Genomic DNA, 24,457 nt, shown 5'->3' with positions numbered 1-24,457 from the left:
GCACCTCTAGCCACTGCATAACTGTGACTAGCTATTAGAAAGCGATGCTATTTTCGCTGCTCTAAGTTTAGATCTAAGTAATCACTTCCAATTAGACCACAGACGCATATCAAAATCTACACTGTTTTACACTTAATCATGCTTCAATTTTAGAACTGGATAGCAGTCTACTATGATGGAGGAATGAAATGTACTGGTTGTAGGGGCTAAGCAGAAAGCCCTTTGATCAGAGTCGATGCAGTGCAGAACACCGCACAGCAACTGTTCTATAGCTTACATCAAGTAGAAGCATTTGGCATGGAGTTCATTTGAATGCTGTTTCTTTGCGTAGGGTCAAACAGTGTAGTGGTAGATCGTTCAGACATATTGACACTTTGAACTACCACAGAATACTGATCAACAGAAGCTGTCAAAGTTTCTTGTACACCCTAAGGATAAAGATCGCGTCGTGATAACTTACGTAAAGTGGAACTATGGGATGACACTCAAGCGTAGCCTCCGACATACACACACACACACACACACACACACACACACACACACACACACACCACAATAGAGGTTAGAAGTTTACAACTAAATTGCAAGGACAAGCAAAATGTAGAAGGCATGACCAGCAGTCATGATCACATGTCTGGAAATGCTGTCATCTTGGATATTTAGCGTATATGAGAAGCTTTGACAGGTACTGCTGATCAATATTCTGTGGTCGTTTAAACTGTCGACTTGTCTCGACCTAAACGTATGCAAACGTAAATAATTTTTGGTACTTACGTACAAACTCAGCATCGTCCATGTTGCTCCATTGGCCTCTCATCATCATCAGAATTTGTCATAATATTTATTAATATTTTATCCAGTTCTGTGTGCTGATTTACATGCTCCTCCATCGCTTTATCATCCAGAATCCCCCCCCCCCCAAAAAAAAAAACAAAAAAAAAAAGAAAAGCATCTCATAAGCAAATGTATAAAAATCCAAATAATAATAATTGTAGAAGAAATATGTATTACTTCTACTACTTACATATTCGCTTGTCTGTAATTTGATTCCATCCCTGCGAGCTTAGGGTACAAATGGGATCATGGGTTGGGGTGGGAGAACGTTATCGTGTTCTGGGTTGACGACTGTGACATATGGTCATTTTTCCATCGTGGTATCATTATCTATAGCACCTAGAAACGAAAGAAAAAATATATCTTAAGCTTCTTATGCAAACGTAAATTATAGCACTTTTATGCGACTTATTACTCACGTATTCGACCATCTGCGATTTCAGTCCATCCTTGCGATCTTAGGTAGAAAACTGTGTTTTGGATTGAGATAGTAGAACCTCGTATCTGAACTCCCTAGCAAACGAAAGAAAACTTTTCATAAGCAGTGTATGCAAGCATAAAGTATAACACTTTTATACGAATTAGCATTTATGTATTCTGCCATAGGAGAGAGCCCTGAGAACTCAGAGCCGAAAATGGATTCATGTGTTGCACATCATCTACACAAGGGCTAGGCATCCCTTCACGTACCTGACCAGCCCTCAGTATTTCTATAAGACACGACAGACGATGGTGTTTAAGTATCATGCATAATCAAACATACGCACATGTAGAGAGCTACCATGGTACACACATGCATCTACAGCTGGTGGACTGGTCTCAATCAAATGCATTCCAGTGAGACCGAGGATGTTCATAAACACTGCAGGAAGGGGGGGGGGGGGGTACACATTAGATGACATAAGTATCAAGTTTAAATACACACACACACACACACACACACACACACACACACACACTCACAAATGGGTCAAATGGCTCTGAGCACTATGGGACTTAACAGCTATGGTCATCAGTCCCCTAGAACTTAGAACTACTTAAACCTAACTAATCTAAGGACAGCACACAACACCCAGCCATCACGAGGCAGAGAAAATCCCTGACCCCGCCGGGAATCGAACCCGGGAACCCGGGCGTGGGAAGCGAGAACGCTACCGCACGACCACGAGATGCAGGCCACACACTCACAAAATATATATATATATATATATATATATATATAGAGAGAGAGAGAGAGAGAGAGAGAGAGAGAGAGAGAGAGAGAGAGAGAGACTCATGTATTTCAGTATTTCATCATCTGCGACTGGCTGTCTGGCCTCGTTTGGTATAGCCAGTAGACTGGGCGCTGTCATACCTTCATTCATCGGCGTATCCCCAATATTGTTCAACAGTTCTGTGGAAAAAAGCATAAGTTAGATAACCATAAAAGACATGTTCTCACGATCGTAATCTTCGTTAGTTGATGGTGCTAGTTCAGTCATTCTGAACCATCTGCCTCCCACAGGGCGCCTATTAACGCCATTAAAGCTCTAATGTGTCATTTCCCATCAGAGGGGACGGTATGATGCAGTCTGTAACAACAGAGAAAAAAAATCATCAGATCATGGGTATACATGGAAACACAAGCATATAAGTTTCAGGTACATACTCGCAGTTTTGTCACCATGCAAGTGATGTTGCTTGCTCCCATCCCTCCTATCACCGGACTGATCAAAGGATCGCTTTGTTGCTACTGACGGATAGAATAACACAGAAGTGAACTCAGTATGTTGAGCAAGGCCTGTTTATACCCTCGGGTGTGGGTGGAGGGGGAGCATCAATGATGTCCCGCCATTTTTTCAGTCAATAGAAGAATGCTGACGCAACTGTCTTGAATTAACCCATGGGGAGGGGATAGGATGCACACGCAACCAATCAATCGAATTACTTCCCGCTATTTTTTTGTTTTCCAACCAATAGCAGACGAGAGAGTACGCTGGCTTAAGAGTTTTATTTCAGTGCAAGTACAGACAGAAGAGAACCTTTATTTGTTCAGATGACTTATCCAACCAAATGCAATCACTGTCTCAAGGGCTTGACAGTCAGCAAGAGGTTTATAAAATGTACAATGATTGTTTATCCTAGTTCACAGGACGTCTGTTTATTCAAGTGAGTTGTCAAACGAGAATGTGTGCTGGAGGAAGTCTTTAGCGTCTGTGTGAGAGTCCTTTTAGGTACCAAAAATGACTCCATTTTCTACTGTAATCTTTACTGTAAGAGACCCCTTATGCATATATAACGCAGGCAATGAACAAACAGCCTCCAGGAAGCTATGAACATTACTGTAACATCACTTTTAGGTGTTATACGCATGTATAATCTGGGCATTACATAGTAAATAAATATGCTGTGCGATGTTATGAACTTACTATGAGAGACCCTTTGTGCATATGGAAGGAAGGCATTGTATAGTGAATAAATACCCTGGGGATTTAATAAAATTTACTATGAGAGATCCTTTGTGCGTATATAATGCAAGGGTTATATGGCCTATATTTTTGGGATTTGTGATGTGGCATCAGTTCTCTGTAGGAAAGGACGAACGTGCAGAAAACTTGAGCTAAAATGTGTACGTTGAACACTTAGCACGTTTTCATCTGTAAATAAAATAGCAGTGTTTAAAGAGGTAAGTTTTAGTCTTCGACAGAAAGAGATATTGACAGCTCAGTGCCGTGGATACATTGAGGCTACCGGCTAAAGAGCGATGCTTCACACAGCGACACAGCTAGCGCAGTGCTTATCAGTTGTGCAGTGAACACACATTTTTTAACACATTATTAAGTGCACCACAAAGAATTTTAATACACTAATATCATCATAAGTTCCTACCTTCAGTGGTAATTTCGCAGACCACAGTAGGCTGCCAATTGTTTTAAACAGATGTAGATGTCAGTGTCACTTGTTTAAACAATGCACTTTGGTAATTATTTAAACATTTAAAGTTCCTCATATGGGTATGGTGTCTATTCATTCGGACAAGTATGTCTGAAAGAACAGACACCATTGTATCAATCTGCTGCGTTTCCAGACCCATGTTTATTGGACTTATTTCGAATACTTACCGAGATAAACACGTGTTTATAGGAAGGACTGCGTGACGCTTGACTGAGGATATTAGCACAGTCGTTGCATTTGCGCTCGATCAAAGGTCTTGGCAGGATATTATGATGTCTTACTCACAGTGCTCTACCCACCATTAGAGGTCTGCATTCAGCCGTGTAGTTAGAGTCGTGTTGTAGGCTACATTAGTTTTCGTTGTTTGTGTGGCTTATTGTACAGTACTGTCAACCCTGGATACGTATCATGGTATTTTATCTTCTTCCAAATGCGGATTCACTTATTTGTTTACTGTTGTTGCGATGTTTGAACATATAAACGGTGTAGTACATTTACATTTTCTCTCTTCCACCCCGGTTAGCAATGGGAGCGTACTACTCGACAAGTGAAATGGCGTGATATACTGCTATAGTTTAGCAAATGGCCGTAGCATGCAAGCCCATGCACTCTACGCTGAAAAATATCCACAGTGCAGAGTGCCCTCTGGTAAGGCGTTCGGAATTCTTTTCCAGCGTCTGAGGGACACAGGTACCCTTGCACCTCGGAAGACTGAAAGTGGAAGGCCCCGCACGGCCTGATATGGAGGAGCTTGTGGCACATTCGCTGGAAGAAACATCTGGGATCAGTGTGCAACGATCAGCAGTGGCAGAAAGCATGTCTCACTCTCTTATCGGGGGGATACTACATGAACAATTGCTGTACCCATATCATCTACAGTATGTTCAGGCCCTAAGGCCACAGGATCATCATGGCAAATGGCGGTTTCTGTCAATGGCTGTTACAGAAGTGTGCCACAGATCCGCTGTTCACATCCAAAATTTTGTTTACCGATGATCACAAGAGATGGTGTTGTTTCCATAACCAGCATGTATAGGCAGATGTAATTCCCAAGCAATTCAGGAAAGAGGGGCATCAACACCAATTCTCAATCAACGTGTGGGCAAGTGTACTTGGCAATAGATTAATAGGGCCATACGTGCTATCACAAAGATTAAGTGCAATATCTGGACTTTCCCATTAACGTATTGCCTACCTTGCTGGAGGCTGTGCCATTGCAGAAACAAATACATATATCGTTCAAGCATGACAGCATCCCAGCATACCTTCGTCATAATGTGCACGAAAGTATGATGCAGATTTTCAGGACAGCTGGAATGGTCGGGCGGGAGCGGGGGGGGGGGGGGGGGGAGGGGGGCGTACACCTTGGCCTGCTCATTTCCCTCCCATGGATTTTTGGTTATGGGGACACTTGAAGGAAGGAAAATGAAAAGTTAACGATGAGCGGACACCACTGGGTCGCGTCATCAGTGAGTGCCAGCTGATACAACTACCAGATATACTACAAAGAGTGCATCATTCCTTACGCCGGACGGCAGAGGGGTTCATTGTCATGAATGGACGCCATGTTGAACACCTCCTGTAAACTCGCGTTTATCGCAGAACGTATGCGTTTCCGGACCATGTTTATTGGACTTATCTCAGAAAGTATGCATTTCCAGACCTAAGTTACAGACACACACACACACCGCACTTGACGAAAGAAATTTCCAAACTTTTGCTGCAATGGGGTATCTATCGATAGTGATGACAGATGAAAATTTGTGCTATACGAGGATTCGAACCTGAATTTCCCGCTTTATGTGAGCGTTTGCCTTAATCGCCCGGTTATCTGAGCCCATCTTCCGTCCGACCTAAATCTCAATACGCTGCACACTACTGAATAGTCTCTGCTGTTAATTATCCTTCTTCGCTCGCAACTCTTCTCTATTCCCGAGAGAGGTCGGACATTACTGTGCATCTACACTGAAATGCCATCAGGTGCATATATTATACAGGTGTAGTGTGTACATGCATGTGATTCATGTTGAGCACTTTAAAAATTTACCTGTGTACAGAGAAAACTTGTAAGGGGAGCCTAAGCACCTGCCAGTAGGCATACAGGATCAGAGGGATGTGAAGGGCCTGCCTGCCTGCCAGCGAGCGCAAAAGTGCTCAACAAACGTGGGCGGTGGCACTGTGTTGCCGAACTGTGCGGTCTTAGAGGGACCCTTTACCATTTTATACATGCACGTGTCGATGTTGCACCCCTCTGTGATCACGCCACAGGAGGGTGCGAAACGAGAGGGCTGAAAAAGTGTAAGCATTGCTTTCAGATTTTGTCGAATAGTTTTGAAAGGTCCCTATTGCTTCCACACTGTACTCGAGAGCAAAAACTGTGGTCACACTGCACGCTACAGAGTAGTCTATCCTAGGGGTGCGATCATGTTCAGTGGGGTTGCTGGACCATGATGTCCTCGGCGAAGGGTTGTAGCGTCCGTGGGGTCTCGATAGTCACAAAGATCGTCAAGAACGTCGTGCTGTTGCTTATCGCTCTGTGAACAGCCGTTTTCGATTGCTAACACATCAGTGGAAGGGATGGTTTCATTGACGCCCTTTATGCCACACTCAGAGGTCTTTTCGTATCGATTCTGACAGGCGGTTTTTTCTGAAATGTTTACCTCAGCCAACCACAAGAAAACCGCATGATTTCAACGTTGAGCGTCGTGGTTCTGGCTTCCATCGCGAACCCATAAAAGAGAAGGGGTGAAATGTGGGTAAGAGGGGGGGTATGACGACCTTCGCATCGTGTGACACGTCCGCGGTGGCGTGCAGCATTCTGAGGAAATTTGGTGCCATCTATAACCTACCTTGTTGTTGTTGTTGTTGTTATCGTGCTCTTCAGCCCAAAGACTGGTTTGATGCAGCTCTCCATGCTACTCTACCCTGTGCAAGCGTCTTCATCTCCGAGTAACTACTGCAACCTACATCCTTCTGAATCTGCTTAGTGTATTCATTTCTTGATCTTCCTTTATGATTTTTACCCTCCACGCTTCCCTCCAGTCCCAAACTCGTGATACCTTGATGCCTCAGTACGTATCCTACCAACCGATCCCTTCTTCTAGTCAAGTTATGCCACAAATTCCTCTTCTCCCTAATTCTATTCAGTACCTCCTTATTAGTTAAGTGATCTACCTATGTAATCTTCAGCATTCTTCTGTAGCACCACATTTCAATAGCTTCTATTCTCTCCTTGTCAAACTGTTTATCGTCGATGTGTCACGTCCATACATGGCTAAACTCCATGCAAATACTTTCAGAAAAGCCTTCCTGACACTTAAATCTATACTCGATGTTAAAAAATTTATCTTCTTCAGAAACACTTTTCTTGCCATCACCAGTCTACATTTTATATCCTCTCTACATCGATCACCCTTAGTTATTTTGTTGCCCAAATAGCAAAACTCATCTACTACTTTAAGTGTCTCATTTCCTAATGTAATTCTCGTAGCATCGCCTGATTTAATTCGGCTACATTCCATTAGCCTCGTTTTGATTTTTTTTTTATGTTCATCTTACAGCCTCCTTTCAAGACTGGCCATTATGTTCAACTGTTCTTCCAAGTCTTTTGCTGTCTCCAACAGAATTACAATGTCATCAGAAAGCTTCAAAGTTTTTATTTCTTCTCCCTGTTTTAATTCATACTCCAAACTTTTCTCTGGTTCCTTTACTGCATGTTCAGTTACAGATTGAATAACACCTCGGATAGGCTACAATCCTGTCTCACTTCCTTCTCAATCATGGCTTCCATTTCATGCCTCTCAACTCTTATAACAGCCTTTTCTGTAAAAATTATAAACAGCCTTTCGTTCCCTATATTTTACCTCTGCCACCTTCAGAACTTGAAAGAGAGTATTCCAGTCAACATTGTCAAAAGCTTTCTCTAAGTCTACAAATGCTATAAACGTAGGTTTGCCTTTCCTTAACCTAGATAAGTCGTAGGGTCAGTATTGCCTCGCGAGTTCCTGCATTTCTACGGAATCCGAGCTGATCTTCCCCGAGGTCGGCTTCTACCAGTTTTTCCATTCGTCTGTACAGAATTCGTGTTAGTATTTTGCAACTGTGACTTATTAAACTGATAGTTCGGTAATTTTCACATATGTCAACACCCGCTTTCGTTTGGAACTGGAATTATTATATTCTTCTTGAAGTCTGAGGGTATTTCGCCTGTTTCATACTTGCCCACCAGATGGAAGAGTTTGGTCATGAATGGCTCTCCCAAGGCTATCAGTAGTTCTACATCTACATACATACTCCGCAATCCACCATACGGTGCGTGGCGGAGAGTACCTCGTACCACAACTAGCATCTTCTCTCCCTGTTCCACTCCCAAACAGAACGAGGGAAAAATTACTGCCTATATGCCTCTCTACGAGCCCTAATCTCTCTTATCTTATCTTTGTGGTCTTTCCGCGAAATGTAAGTTTGCGGCAGTAAAATTGTACTGCAGTCAGCCTCAAATGCTGGTTCTCTAAATTTCCTTTAAAATTCACGAAAAGAACGCTTCCTTTCCTCTAGAGACTCCCACCCGAGTTCCTGAAGCATTTCCGTAACACTAGCGTGATGATCAAACCTACCAGTAACAAATCTAGCAGCCCGCCTCCGAATTGCTTCTATGTCCTCCCTCAATCCGACCTGATAGGGATCCCAAACGCTCGAACAGTACTCAAGAATAGGTCGTATTAGTGTTTTATAAGCGGTCTCCTTTACAGATGAACCACATCTTCCCAAAATTCTACCAATGAACCAAAGACGACTATCCGCCTTCCCCACAACTGCCATTACATGCTTATCCCACTTCATATCGCTCTGCAATGATACGCCCAAATATTTAATCGACGTGACTGTGTCAAGCGCTACACTACTAATGGAATGTCGTCTACTCCCGGGGCATTGTTTCGACTCAGGTCTTTCAGTGCTCTGTCAAACTCTTCACGCAGTATCATATCTCCCATTTCATCTTCATCTACATCCTCTTCCATTTCCAAAATATTGTCCTCAAGTACATCGCCCTTGTATAGACCCTCTACATACTCCTTCCACCTATCGGCTTTCTCTTCTTTGCTTAGGACTGGTTTACCATCTGTGCTCTTGATATTCATTCAGGTGGTTCTCTTTTCTCTAAAGGTCTCTCTAATTTTTCTGCAGGTGGCATCTATCTTACACATACTGATATATGCTTCTAAATCCTTACATTTGGCCTCTACCCATTCCTGTTTCGTGATTTTGCGCTTCCTGTTAATCTCATTTTGTAGACATTTGTGTTCCCTTTCGTCTGCTTCATTTATTGCAGTTTTATATTTTCGCGTTTCATCGGTTAAATTCAATATCTGTTGTGTTACTCAGTAATTTCTACCAGCCCTAGTCTTTTTACCTATTTGATCTTCTGCTGCCTTCTTCATCTCTCAAAGTTACCCATTCTTGTTCTCCCATATTCCTGTCCCCAGTTCATATCAATCACTCCTCAGTGCTGCCTTTGAAACTCTCTGCAACTCTGGTTCTTTCAGTTTATCCACGTCCCATATCCTTAAATTCCTACCTTTTTGCAGTTTCTTCTGTTTTAATTTACAGTTAATAACCAATAAATTGTGGTCAGAGTCCACAGCTGCCAGTGGAAATGTCTTACAATTTAAGTCATGGTTCCTAAATCTCTGTTTTACCATTATATAATCAATCTGAAACCTTCCGGTGTCTCCAGGTCTCTTCCACGTATGCAACCTTCTTTCATGTTTCTTAAACCAAGTGCTAGTAATGATTAAGTTATGCTCTGCGCAAAATTCTATCAGGCGGCTTCCTCTTTCATTCATTACCCCCAGTCCATATTCACCTACTATTTTTCCTTCTCTTCCTTTTTCTGCTATAGAATTCCAGTCCTCCATGACTGTTAAATTTTCGTCTCCCTTCACTATTAGAATAATTTCTTTTATCTCATCATAAATTTCTCCAGTCTCTTCATCATCTGCAGAGCTAGTTGGCATATAAACTTGTACTACTGTGGTAGGCGGGGATTTCGTGTCTATCTTGGCTACAATACTGCGTTCACTGTGCTCTTCGTAGCAGCTTATCCGCGTTTCTATTTTTTTTATTCATTATTAAACCTACTCCTGCATTACCCCAATGTGATTTTGTATTTATAGCCCTGTATTCACATAACCAGAAGCCCTGTTTGTCTTGCCACCGAACTTCACTAATTCCCACTATATCTAACTTTAACCTATCCATTTCCCTTTTTAAATTTTCTAACCTATCTGCCCGATTAAAGGATCCGACATTCCACGCTCCGATCTGTAGAACGCCAGTTAAGTTTCTCCTGATAAAGTCGTCCTCCTGAGTAGTCCCCGCCCGGAGATCCGAATGGGGGACTATTTTACCTCCGGAATATTTTATCCAAGAGGACGCCTTCATCATTTAACCATACAGTAGATCTGCATGCCCTCGGGAAAAGTTACGGCTGTAGTTTCCCCTTGCTTTTAGCCGTTGCAGTACCAGCGCAGCAATGCTGTTTTGCTTGATATTACAAGGCCAGTTCAGTCATTCTTCCAGGCTGCTGTCCTTGCAACTACTGAAAAGGGCCTTCCGTACACCCCACGTGAACTTCTGAGGTGTAGCCTTTTTTCGCATCTGTTGGCTCCTTGCTGTTTGAAGTGTCGCCGATCCCGAGCGTGAGGTCGTACTGCGCCAGGCTTTAGCACTGTTCTAGAGAAAGATTGCAGGCACCTTTGAGCCAAATTTCAAATTTATGTGTCGCAATGGGAGACAATTACGAAGTTTCGAAAAAGTGATCCTTTGTGTTGCGCGGTGTAGATGTAGCAGTAACTCTTTAGATCAACGTGCTCTTTTGGTGTTAGAGTCATACCATACCTGTTATCTTCCAAGCTGTTGTATTTTAACTCCGCATGTAACTATGAAATAGCTACAAAAAATATTTGTCTCAGAGATTCTGCAGGATGCTATGTTATTATGCTTTTACTTCATCTATTTTCCACTTCTGTATGGCATTAAAGGCAGTACGGGAGTTCCACAGGTTTTTCAGACCTACTTCTACTCTTCTTGTTTGCGGTCTTCGTGATCCTCTTGAGCATCCACTGCGCTTACGATAATCTGTCCATTTCTATTGTTAATACTTCCGTGAACTATATAAAAGCTGTGATCTATACATACATTCATGAGCCGAAACATTATGACCACAGTCCACCGCGAGATTGAATGGTACCTGGTGACGTTGCGGATGCGTAACACCGTAAGGAAATAATATTCTATAACACGGTAAGGAAAGACTATTCTAGCGACGATAAGCGTCAAAAATGGGGAAATCCACAGATATAAAGACTCTGGCAAAGTTGTGAGCGAGCATCTCGAAAACGGTGAAGCTGGTCGGCTGGTAGCGTGATACTATTGTGAGCATCTGTGGAAAGTGGTTAAGGCAGAGTGAAATCACGGGCAGGCGATAAGGTGTCGGACATCGGCGCCTTATCACGGAACATTGAGGTCGGTGGCTTGCCCTCTCTGTAAAGCAGGTTAGGCGGTGATCTGAGGCGTTACGTGACGACAGATTACCATGCTGCTGCAGGCATGAAAATGGGATCCCGCACAACGTGAACCCCTACATGTTTTCATATTGCCCCAGTGACATCAATTACGATTGCAGTGGGCAATGGACCGTGGATCGAGAAAACATTTCACCTCGTAGGATGAATTCCCGTTTCTTGTTGCACCATGTCGATGGCCGTGTCCGGATATTCCGTTACACAGGCGAATGGCTACTCAAGAAACGCACCGTATCAGTCGCAGGCCCATGGGGATAATATTATACTATGGGAGACATTTATCTGTGCTTCACTGAGACTGTTATAGTAATCTAAAGTACCATGACGGATGCGAACTATGTAAACATACTGCGGACCACCTGCACTCCTTCATGCTTGACGTCTTTCCCAGTGGATCTGGTATCTTTCAGCAGGGTGGCTGCCTGCATCACAAGAGCAGAATCGTGCTGCAGTGGTTTGATGAGCGTGCCAGTAAATTCGCGTTGACCCCTGATCTGCACCTTGATGAAACACTCCTCGGACGCTACTGGGCGCCAGCTCGCGCCCATAACCACCTACCCGTAATTTACGGGAAATGCATGACCTCTGCGTAGACTTCTGGTCCACATACCCTCCAGAAACCTACCGAGGACTTGTCGAATCCGCACCACACCGAATCGCTCCTGTATTTCGTTCCAACTGTGGACCAACGCCCTATCAAGCAGATGGTCATAATGTTTTCGCTCATCGGTGTATGAGTGAGTATATTTCTATGGGGAGTTTCTGTGCCATTTTCTATGTATGTCCTTATACTTTTTTTTAATAACTTATCAGATGTACCATTTAGGTAATACAATATCTGCAGCATGGTAACTTATGTTAACCGAATGCCTACAAGCACACCAGACAAAAATTATTCACCCCCTGGAGACCTCACGCTAATACCATGGAAGACTGCATCTAACCTGTGTAATGGCTTCAGTTCAGTCAATACGATAGCTCACAAGTTTCTTTAGGTACACTGTTGATTATTAGATTCTGTAGAGCTATCAGATTGTGGAGATGTTGGTGGCTACATTCCACCTGCTGTTCCAACCAGTTTTTTAATTTGTACTCAAGTGCTCAAGTGGTAGGGGGGGGGGGGAGACTGTATACATCACTTCAAGCATTACAATCGCAATGGGAAAGGGAACCAAAAAGTGATAGTGATTTTAAAAAAATATTTTTTTTTGTGGAATTTGATTCTTTGGAATCTCGTTCATAAATTCTCCAAAGCATTTTCCTGATAAATTGGTTTTGGGACATGTGCTTTATCTAACATCGTTAATTTGTTGCTCACGCCTAGATTTTCTGTGACAGTAAGATTTCACATTCAACCTTTCCTTATCATTTGTCTTAATTTGGTTTTATTAGAATTACAGTGATCTGATGTACGCACCTTGGATAGGTAACTGTGGGAGCAATCTGTCATGCACAGGTCAAATTCAGATTCATGAGTGTGTCAGTCTGCATCTTGCATAAAATGGCGACCCTGCCAGTATGTTTTTAATTAGAATTATAGGTTCTTTTGAAACACAGTTAGAATTTTTTGGGCAACTTAGTTCTAAATCTTTGCAGATGAGAGTCCATGTCATGTTCTCTGCCCAAAAGGTGACATATCATGGCACAATTTTAGCAACTAATATGTGAGAGGAGAATCTTATTTGCTTAAACTTAGTCCTCCAGCAGCTGTACTTGGTGCTATAAAGCCAGTATTTAGAGATTTTGCAAGTCATGAGCTGCTGAAGAAGTGTTCACATAGAGGAAAACAAAATCGAAATAAGTGTTTCAACAGCTTGATTTGGAATCATATACCAAAAACTGTATTTGTTGGTATGCAGACGTTAAAAATAAGAGTCTACTGTTCTCACATACAACTGTGTAAATATTGCCAAGTGTTGGGTTCTACAAAAATTAGGGATTATTTCTGGGGAGAATGTGGTTGAAATATCTGTTATTGAAATATCTGTTACAGTAATGACAAAAATGCCAAACAGTTAGCGAGATGTTGCAAAACAAAGCCAGAGACACACTAGAGGCAGAAGAAGACAGAACATATGCATCACATTGTTTTTAATAATCTGTACGTGTTCATATTAAACCCATTTTCTTTAAAAGAGATTTCCCAGATGTTACACGTTTTACTAGAAAAAACCCTTTTTCTAAAGACCTATGCAAGGTAATTCAGTGTAATTTAGTGTGCACAATCTTCAACTATAGAAACCTAAAGTAGCGTGAAATTTTTTAATAAAATTATAAGTGAAAAAAATGAGTCAAAATGTTGAATTATTTCGTTTTCCACACTTTTTTGAAAAAAAGCGACTTAAAGATCATATTTTAGGTTCAGTGTAATGCACAGTAGCTACTTAATGTCTGGTAGAAATTTCATTGCTGTACATTCAATAGCCTTCTCACACATGGCACAAAGATTTGGTGTAAAATTAACATGGAGATGCCTGAGTATTTGTCAAACCATGAACGTCCAGGAACAGCTAAGAGAGTCCAGGAACGAACGTGTGCAGCCCTGTGAATACAGCAGTTGTCATCTTCGAAGGCGAGAGTGTACAGAGCATAATCATCATGAAGATATAAAAGCAAGCGTAACGTTTTCTCATTCATAATGTTGAAATAAACATCTTGCATCATGTTATTGGTAACATGAATGAGTAGGGTCGAGCTACGTTATGAAAAACTCGCTCATAGCATTGCAGAATTAGGTGCAGCCTGAACTACACCTCCACACTCTGCGGGTTGAACGTCTCATGGAGCTACCAGTACACACGACGCCTTACATCAATTGAAAAGAGTGAAAACCATCACACGATGGACATGCTACACGCCTCCAGTCAGTTACTGCCCCGTTTCTGTGTTCTTTGGACCACTGGAGGCGTGCAGCATTATGCACCGCTGTGGGCAATGGCATTTTGCAATCTTCCTACTCTAAACGTTCATTGCATGAAATTCCTTTGGCAGCTCATGACAGCTCCTTTCCATCGTGCTGACCCATCTTACTGCTCTGGTTACATACAAGCGACTGATACACACGCGAGTGCGCGCGCGCGGTCACACACACACACACACACACACACACACACACACACACACACACACACACAAACACACCTCTTCCCAGGGGTGAGGGTGTCATGGGCGTCTGGTGCAGGTTGTACACCGTCTAACGCTCCAAAGCGACGGTGTGTTGTTTTAAAATAGTGGCTAATACTTTGTCTGGTGAACTAAACGAACCTGTGCTACATCGCGATAAAAAAGTGTTCTTCGATCAAGTGTCGCTGTTAGTGAAATGCTTGAATAAAACTGTTTTGGGGATCTATGGCTTCTTTTTTATGTAATGGAAATGTTGCTGCAGGGATTCAGTATGCAAAATAACAGAACCGTTAATTTAGCATTTTATTTTGGAGTAATAAAGGTAAATATACTCTAACAAACAAAAATGACGCACCACGAAGGAATTAGGGAATGAAATGGAAATCGGTAGATGTGATGTACATGTATGGACATACACTACCCTCCATAAGTTTGGAAACACCTAGCAATTATAGACAATGAAAATGAAATACGGTATAAAAATGCATTTTGTTGTTCTCCAAATGTTTATTAAGCTCAAATAATACACAGGAAGATGCAACAATTAAATTTTCGATTCCTCAAAATAGTCACCCTTTGCTTTCATCACTGCCTTGCACATTCTCAGCATGCGCTGTGTGTTTTGCCAAGGTTTCAGTTGGAATTAATCTCCATTCTTGCTGCAGGACCTCCCACAATTGTGACCCACTCAAGATTTCCCGTTTTCGGATCCTCCTGTCCATTTCATCCCATAGCAGCTCGATTGGGCTACAATCAGGGGATTGGGGGCGGCCATTTCATGTTTTTCAATATTTTACGAACCTCTAAAGAGTTCACATAGTTCTGACACAAGCAAGACGTATGTTTCGAGTCATTGTCTTGCTGCAAGACAAAACCTTTCCCAAACAGACGCAAACCAGATGTCATAGCATGTCGCTGGAGACTGGCGTGATAATCCGTTTGGTTCAGTTTTCCATCTATTTTCACCAAATCTCCGACTTTATTCCCTCCAAATGATCCCCATACCATCAGAGAACCTCCTCCATACTTTACAGTTGGAATTACGCACTGAGGATTCAAGCGTTCATGGGGTAAACGGCGTACAACTTGACGGCGTTTACTTCCAATTATTTCGAATTTGGATTCATCGGTGAATGAGACTCTTTCCCAATCCCCATCTGTCCAATGTTGGTGTGTCTTAGCCAAATGAAGCCTTTCCGTCTTGTTAACAAGGCGCAACAGTGGTTTCCTTGTTGCTATATAACCTCGGAGGTTGTTGTCTGCCAGGCGTCGTCTCACTGTTGACTCACTCACCGGTGTATCCCTCGTTGCGTTTAGTTCAGCAGTCAGTTCACGGACAGTTTTTAATCTGTTGCGTTTACTGGTCACTATCAAACACTTTTCCTGGCGTTCTGATATTTTCCTGGGTGCTCCTGAGCGAGGACGATCTCCATAGGAGCCTGTTTCTCGATGCTGGTGTATGGTTTTGACAACCCCGCTGATGGAAATAATCAGTTCCTTCGTTATTTGTCGGGCACTATTGCCTTCTTGGTGCAAAGTGATTATCATTATCCGTGATTACTTTCGCGCAACGCAACTACAAGTGAACAGAAATGTAAACATCGTACCTCTACATAGCCATGCGGTCCCGTCGCCCCACATGGCGTGTTTAGTAGATCTGCTTGGACAGGTAACGTCGGTTTACATAAAACGGAGCAATACTTGTATGTTCCAGTATGTATGTATATGTACAATAATTAAGTGCACAATACCGTACGTGTCATTATTAACCATTATTTGAGCTTGCTATTCCGTATTCTAACCAATAACTCACATAGATCACTTCCATTTTGTTCCATTGTAATACGCAGCATAGTGTTTCCAAACTTATGGAGGGCAGTGTACAAATTATTACAATTTCAGAAAAATCAGATGATTTATTCAAGAGAAAGAGCTTCACAAATTGAGCAAGTTAGTAACGCGTTGTTCCACCTCCTAGTCCTTACACAAGTTGTTATTCGGTTTGGTACTGAATGCCAGAATTGTTGGATGTCCTACTGAGGTATATCGTTCCAAATTCCGTCCAGCTGATGCGTTAGATGTCAAATTTCTGAGTTGGATGGAGGGCCATACCATAATGCTCCAAATGTTCTCATTTAGGGAGAGATCCGGCAACCTTGATGGTCAAGGGAGGGTTTCGTAAACACGAAGGCAAGCAGTAAAAACTCTCACTGTCTCCTCGCGGGCACTGTCTTCCCGAAATATTCGAGGATGGCTCGCCATTACAGCGCCATCTATCACTAAGCGAAAAAAGTTATCCAACTAAAACATTCATATTTTTTTACGTACTACACGAATATGTAATAAAGAATGGGGGTTCCTATTTTAAAAAACGCAGTTGATATCCCTTTGACCTATGGCAGCGCCATCTAGCGGGCCAACCATAGCGCCATCTGGTTTCCCCCTTCAAGCTATACGAGTTTCATTCTTTGTAATTTTTTCGTTTGACGCTTATTTCGTGAGATATTTGGCCCGGTCACGATCAATGGACCACTCTGTATAAAGGGGAAAGGTTGCTAACAAAAGTCTCTAAAATTTTTCTCTATGAGCATCAACAAGGCGCTGGGCCAGTCACTTTGTGTGGGAGGGGGACTTCCAATCTGGAGGAGGATTCTACAACAAACGTCTCCGGAAAAAGTGTGTCGCGTTGAAGGTGAAAGGGCTGTCACCATCCGCTGATTTCGTGACTGAAACTTGATTTTTTTTTTTCAAGGTGATTATTTAAACTTTATGACTACCCTTCTTTGATGGCATCCAAATATGTGAGAATTATACAGGGTGTCTCCCCTAAGAGTCGTCAAGTGCGTTTTCTCTGGTGGTTCGGCAGATTTCTGCACTTTCTTTTCTGCAGTGTGTAGCTGGAGTTAGCCAAACAAATACTGCTCATCACATCTTACATGCGACGCGCATTGTCTACGGAATGCTCGGGTGCTTCCTGCTGCGAACAAATTGATTTTTAAATCTGAATTTTACGTGATGTTTCAATAGAGCGGTCCCAAATTAGTCTAGTTCGATATTCGTTTTATCGATGTGTAATAATAGGGACAGTAAAACACGAAGAATAACCAGCACAGCAGTGACAACACCGCCCTGGCCCGTGCTTACAACAACCGACATGCAGCAGCGTGCTGTACGGTCGCTGCTGGAGTAGTGGTTATTCTTAGTGTTTTACTATTCCATTTAAGTCATATCGACAAGACGAATATCTTACTAGACTGATTTGGGGTAGCCGCGCGGTTAGATGCGCCATTTCACAGGTTGCGCAGCCCCTAACGCCGGAGGTTTGAGTCCTCCCTGGGGCATGGATATGTGTGTTGTTATTGGCATAAGTTAGTTTAAGTAGTGTGTAAGTCTAGGGACCGATGACCTCGGCAGCTTGGTCCCTTAGAAATTCACACACATTTGAACATTTATTATTATTCTTTCCTTTCTCAGACGTTATGTCTGGTAAAAAATGGAAAGTGACGCGGACCTTGATCAAGCGTGACTTCCTTTTAACTGTACGGTATATGTTACATCGCATTTAGGAACTTTCGGGTAATTGAACATGTGTCAATAATTACAGATTTCTGTAGTTGTATATATAAGTTTGGATGTAGCTGTATTGCGTTTATGTACTGGTGGATATTGTGTGGTATGACTCCTTTAGTTGATAGTATAATTGGTATAATGTCAACTTTATCCTGATGGCACATGTCCTTGACTTCCTCAGCCAGTTGGATGTACTTTTCAATTTCTTCTCCTGTTTTCTTCTGTATTTTTGTTGTATTGGATATGGATATTTCGATTAGTTATGTTAATTTCTTCTTTTTATTGGTGAGTATGATGTCAGGTTTGTTATGTGGTGTTGTTTTATCTGTTATAATGGTTCTGTTCCAGTATAATTTGTATTCATCATTCTCCAGTACATTTTGTGGTGCATACTTGTATGTGGGAACGTGTTGCTTTATTAGTTTATGTTGTATGGCAAGTTGCTGATGTGTTATTTTTGCTACATTGTCATTTCTTCTGGTGTATTCTGTATTTGCTAGTATTGTACATCCGCTTGTGATGTGATCTACTGTTTCTATTTGTTGTTTGCAAAGTCTGCATTTATCTGTTGTGGTATTGGGATCTTTAATAATATGCTTGCTGTAATATCTGGTGTTTATTGTTTGATCATGTATTACAATCATGAATCCTTCCGTCTCACTGTATATATTGCCTTTTCTTAGCTATGTGTTGGATGCGTCTTGATCGATGTGTGGCTGTGTTAGATGATACGGGTGCTTGCCATGTAATGTTTTCTTTTTCCAATTTACTTTCTTTGTATCTGTTGATGTTATGTGATCTAAGGGGTTGTAGAAGTGATTATGAAATTGCAGTGGTGTAGCCGATGTATTTATATGAGTGATTGCTTTGTGTATTTTGCTAGTTTCTGCTCGTTCTATAAAGAATTTTCTTAAATTGTCTACCTGTCCGTAATGTGGGTTTTTTATGTCGATAAATCCCCTTCCTCCTTCCTTTCTGCTTAATGTGAATCTTTCAGTTGCTGAATGTATGTGGTGTATTCTATATTTGTGGCATTGTGATCGTGTAGGTGTATTGAGTGCTTCTAGTTCTGTGTTACTCGATTTCACTACTCCAAATTAATAGGTCAATATTGGTATAGCGTAAGTATTTATAGCTTTTGTCTTGTTTCTTGCTGTCAATTCTGTTTTCAGTATTGTTGTTAGTCTTTGTCTATATTTTTCTTTTAGTTCTTCTGTAATATTTGTATTATCTATTCCTATATTTTGCCTGTAGCCTAGATATTTATAGGCATCTGTTTTTTCCATCGCTGCTATGCAGTCGCTGTGGTTATCCAATAAGTAATCTTCTTGTTTAGTGTGTTTTCCCTTGACTATGCTATTTTTCTTAGATTTGTCTGTTCCGAAAGCCATATTTATATCATTGCTGAATACTTCTGTTATCTTTAGTAATTGATTGAGTTGTTGATTTGTTGCTGCCAGTAGTTTTAGATCATCCATGTATAGCAAATGTGTGATTTTGTGTTGGTATGTTCCATTAATATTGTATCCATAATTTGTATTATTTAGCATGTTGGACAGTGGGTTCAGAGCAAGGCAGAACCAGAAAGGACTTAATGAGTCTCCTTGGTATATTCCACGCTTAATCTGTATTGGCTGTGATGTGGTATTATTTGAATTTGGTTGGATATTAAGTGTGGTTTTCCAATTTTTCATTACTGTGTTCAGGAACTGTATCGATTTAGGATCTACTTTGTATATTTCCGATATCTGCAGTAACCATGAGTGGGGTACACTATCAAAAGCTTTTTGGTAATCAATGTATGAGTAGTGTAGCGACCTTTGTTTAGTTTTAGCTTGATATGTCACCTCTGCATCTATTATCAGTTGCTCTTTACATCCTCGTGCTCCTTTGCAGCAGGCTTTTTGTTCTTCATTTATAATTTTGTTCTGTGTTGTATGTGTCATTAATTTCTGTGTAATGACTGAAGTTAATATTTTGTATATTGTTGGTAGGCATGTTATGGGGCGATATTTTGCTGAGTTTGCTGTGTATGCTTGATCTTTAGGTTTCAGATAAGTTATTCTTTGTGTATTATTATTATTATTATTATTTGGGGCAGGTCTATCGAAAGGGCACGTCAAATTCCGTTTTAAATATAATTTTGCTCGTAACAGAAAACAAACGGGCACTTTCCGTCGACACTTGGCGTCGCAAGAAGGACATGATGAGCAGTATTTGTTTAGGATGACTACAGCTACGCCGTATAGAAAAGAAATTACAAATGTCTGCCGAACCACCAGAAAATGCGCCTGACGACTGTTAGGAGAGACAACTCGTATATGTTAAGCACCTCCTCATATAAGACGTGTTATTGAGAAGTTCATGAATCAGAAAGCACTACAAACAAAAGGATTCCTAGTTTAACACGAAACCGTAACAACGAACGGGTCGTGAAACAGACGGAGTTGTCTCGCACGCGGCGTCAGAAGGCGAGGCCGCTCGCGAGGTGTTACCCTGCAGCACCTTGAACACGCCTTTCGGCGGCGGTGACGTAAAGTTCCAAACAAAATGGGACTCGGAAGTGACGCAGCGATAATCTTGTTTGACAAATAAAGGGATTCGGGCGAGAGAGCTGAAGACCTGCGGGGCGGAGCGCAAACACGTGCTGCCGCAGCTGGCGGTGCGGTCGAGTAGGTAGGGGGCCTGTGGAGCACCAGAGGTCGGACAACCTGTCTCGTCTCGGATCCCGATGAGCGCGTGCTGGAGCAGGACTTGAACCTAAACCTTTAGCTGTCAGAAGGGATGTCCTACTACCCGTTAATACACAAGGATCAATGCCAAAATTTAGTCTGCTACTACGAGGGCCTTTCAGTAAGTAATGCAACACATTCTTTTCTGAACGCAGGTTGGTTTTATTAAGGATTCCAGTTCACCTTATTATTCCCCACTCTTTTGGCTACAAAACCCCATTTTTCAACATAATCTCCGTTCAATGCGACGGCCTTATTCCACCTTACTGCGAGGGCCTGTATGCCCGCATGGTACCACTCTACCGGTCGACGTCATTGATGCAACATCTTGTTGCATCAATAACTTCCACATTATCGACGTACTGCGGAGTTCATCCTTCATTGGGCCAAACGGATGGAAGCCGGAGGGGGCAAAAACCGGGCTGTAGGGTGGATGAGGAAGAAGAGCCCAATGAAGTTTTGTGAGCTCCTCTCGGTTGCGCAGACTTTTGTGAAGCCTTGGTTGTCATGGAGGAGGAAAGCTTATTAGCATTTTTGTGGCGACGAAAACGCTGAAGTTGTTTCTTCATTTTCCTGAGCACTTCAGAGTTGATCATTGCAACATGAGGGAGAAAATAAAACAGAATAACCCTTTCAGAGTCCCAGAAGATCGTCACCATGATTTTATCAGCTGAGTTTGCCGCTTTGAACCTTTTCTTCGGAGGAGAGGTCGTGTGGCGCCACTCGATGGATTGAAGTTCTGTACCCATTCGAAGTGATGAACCCATATTTCATCACTTGTGACGATGTTCGGCAAAAAATTGTCACTGTGTCTTCTGTCAGGTGGAGAGGAACTTGGCGGACACACACCTTTAAGTACCCCAACTGGTGGACTAGGGTGTCAGCACTACCAACAGAAGACGTCCAGTTATACAGCGAGGTGTTTGATTGTGATTCGTCGTTCACCTCGAATGAGAGTGTCCACACGTACCACCGTTGCAGGAGCCACAATGGTGTGCGGCCGGCCGCACTCGGGAGATCGGACAGATTTGCGGGACCTTGTTCCGATGATGCCAAACGCCTCGCTCAGCGCCTCACCATGCTTTTGTTCATTGTCAGGTCTCCACAGACATTCTACAAGTGCCTATGAATAACTACGATGCTCAGGTTTTCACTAAAAGAAACTCAGTTACAGCTCTCTGCTTAGAACGCACCTCTGTTAAAGACACCATTTTGAAGGCTACTTATAAGCCCCCCATCTATCGAAATTTCATGAAACTGTAGGGGCTGAAGCTGGAATATTCCAAGATGTCCCACAACATATTCTGCATTTTTCAACAGAAATTGGCCAAGAAAAAAATGTGTTGCATTACTTATTGAACGCCCCTCGTACTTCCGTCACTTTTTAAGATTGCACAGTAATACTCCCACGATGATACCACGTCCTTCAGAAACACTGGCGTCGTCAGACTACATTTACATATGTAATTCGTAAGCCACAGTACGGTGTGTGACACAGTGAATACATTGTTTCTCTCCCCCCTCCTTTTATTTGTTATTAAAATCACGGATGATACACACCATGTACACATCCTTCAGCGTAAAGCACAAATTTTCCTAGTTTCATTGTAGTGCTCAAACAGGTGATATTGTTGTTACTCTTGTTGTGGTCTTCATTTCGAAGACTAGTTTGATGCTGCTATGCACGCTGGCCTATCCTGTGCAAGACTCTCCATATCTGCGTAACTGCTGCAACCTACGTCACTTCGAACCTGCTTACTGTACTCAATCCCTAGTCTTCCCCTACAATTTTTGTTCCTCACATTAACTTCCATTACCTAACTGACGATCTCTTGATGTCTTGGGATTTGTCCTCTCAACCAATAAGCCAACATGTCTTATGAGACTGTGTCTGTGATGAGTATGTTTGTGCTGTTGAATATGAAGCGAAGGAAAAGGGCTAAAACGGCCACCGACGCATAGCCTGCACCTCTCTCATAGTACTAAGGCGCCGCCAAGCTTAGCGACGAATCACTGTCAACGTTTTCATATGCCCTCTAACGATGACAACCTGCGGAGAGCTTTGGAGTTTAAGTTAAGGATTAAGCGCAAATTTTGGCAATTAGAAACTTTATATTGGGTTGTTTCACAAGCTCGTAGCGTTTTTCTATAAGTTTAACAAACACAACCGGATACATATAACAGACTTTTTACTCATTAATAATATATTCTTCACCACTATTTACAAAAGTCTGCCAAAATTGGGGTAACTTTTCGAGTTTGCGACTGTAGAAATCACGTGATTTTGAGGCGAAAAACTCGTCGAGTCATGCCCGAAGCGCATTTTCATACGAAAAGGAAGTTCCTTGAAGGTAGTTCAATAGAGAGTGGAAAAGTTGAAAATCCGCGAGCCTAATATCAGGTGGATAAGGTGGGTGCGGAATGACTTCCATCCCAATTCCTATATAGTGGTTTTCCGTCAGTCTACCAGAATGCGAGCAGGCGTTATGATGAAGTAGCATCACTTTACGCAGTCTTTCTGGTCGTTGTTCTTGAATCTCGTCTGGAAGACAAAAATGGTTCAAATGGCTCTAAGCACTATGGGACTTAACCTCTGAGGTCATCAGTCCCTTAGATTTAGAACTACTTAAACCTAACTAACCTAAGGACATCATACACATCCATGCCCGAGGCAGGATTCGAACTTGCGACCGTAGCAGCAGCGCAGTTCCGGACTGAAGCGCGTAGAACCGCTCGCTCACAGCGGCCGGCTCTGGAAAACATCTCAGTTGTTGACAGTAAACGCCAGCAGAGATTGTTACACTTCGGGGAAGCAATTCGTAATGCACCACAGCGTCTCTGTTCCACCAGATACATAACATTATCTTTTGCGATTTTGGCTTGAGCATGCGGTACCTGTACACCCGATTTTTGAGCCTTCCACACTGCATGCAAATGTCGTACGATGGTGGAATGATCACAGTTCATTACATGTGCCAGTTCTCTAGTATAATGACGTGGATCATTGTGGATTAATGCACTTAAATGATCTTCATCAAACCCAAAAGGTCTTCCTGAACGTGGAGAGTCACTATTGACAAAATGATCCTCCTTAAAACGCCAAAACCATTTGCTTGCCGTGCTCTGTCCAGTGGCATTATCCCCATACACGGCGCAAATGTTTCTGGCAGCCTTCGCCACTGTCACCTCTCTACTGAACTTAAATGGAAGAATATGTCAGAAATGTTCCGATTTTTCCACTTGTCTCTACATTTTCTAGAGTCCAGATCTCCACTCATTATCCCCAAATGACAATATGTAAACTCAAATAGCAACAGTGAATTACAAATAAAAAAATGACAATCGATAAATAAAGCCATAGCAACCGGTATACTAACATGCAAAACGAAAACGCTACGAACTTATGCACCACCCTAACACTACCACCTGTACTCCCCTTTCCTGCCCAGCACTGGCGAAGAGAACGTCTTCTGCCTGTAGGAATAGAGCCTGCTGCTTCTAAAATGAGGCGCGCCTCCCAGACGCACATTGGAGACATCTCCTACTGAGATGTGTTACCGGAAACTTCTAACTTGGCAGACTCGCCGTAAAGTAACGTTTTCTGTAAATATCAGGGTTGTATTGTTCACAGACTACTCATTGAGCTATATCTCTTGCCCGCCTTCCTGAATGAACCGT

The 24,457-nt window shown here is 42.3% G+C and overlaps 1 long non-coding RNA gene across 1 annotated transcript; it reads right to left on the bottom strand.

Annotated features, from left to right (window-relative positions):
- Window positions 1-790: 790 nt before the first annotated feature.
- LOC124804872 lies at window positions 791-1,311 on the bottom strand. Its single transcript, XR_007017378.1, has 3 exons — window positions 1,254-1,311; window positions 1,025-1,173; window positions 791-892 (listed from the first exon to the last, which is right to left on the bottom strand). It is a non-coding gene; the product is annotated as an uncharacterized LOC124804872 (long non-coding RNA).
- Window positions 1,312-24,457: the final 23,146 nt, after the last annotated feature.

This window comes from Schistocerca piceifrons, chromosome 7, assembly GCF_021461385.2.
Source record: "Schistocerca piceifrons isolate TAMUIC-IGC-003096 chromosome 7, iqSchPice1.1, whole genome shotgun sequence".
NCBI classification, from domain to species: domain Eukaryota; kingdom Metazoa; phylum Arthropoda; class Insecta; order Orthoptera; family Acrididae; genus Schistocerca; species Schistocerca piceifrons.
The sequence above is the reverse complement of the archived record's forward strand: the minus strand, read 5'-3'. Positions and strand labels throughout refer to the sequence as shown.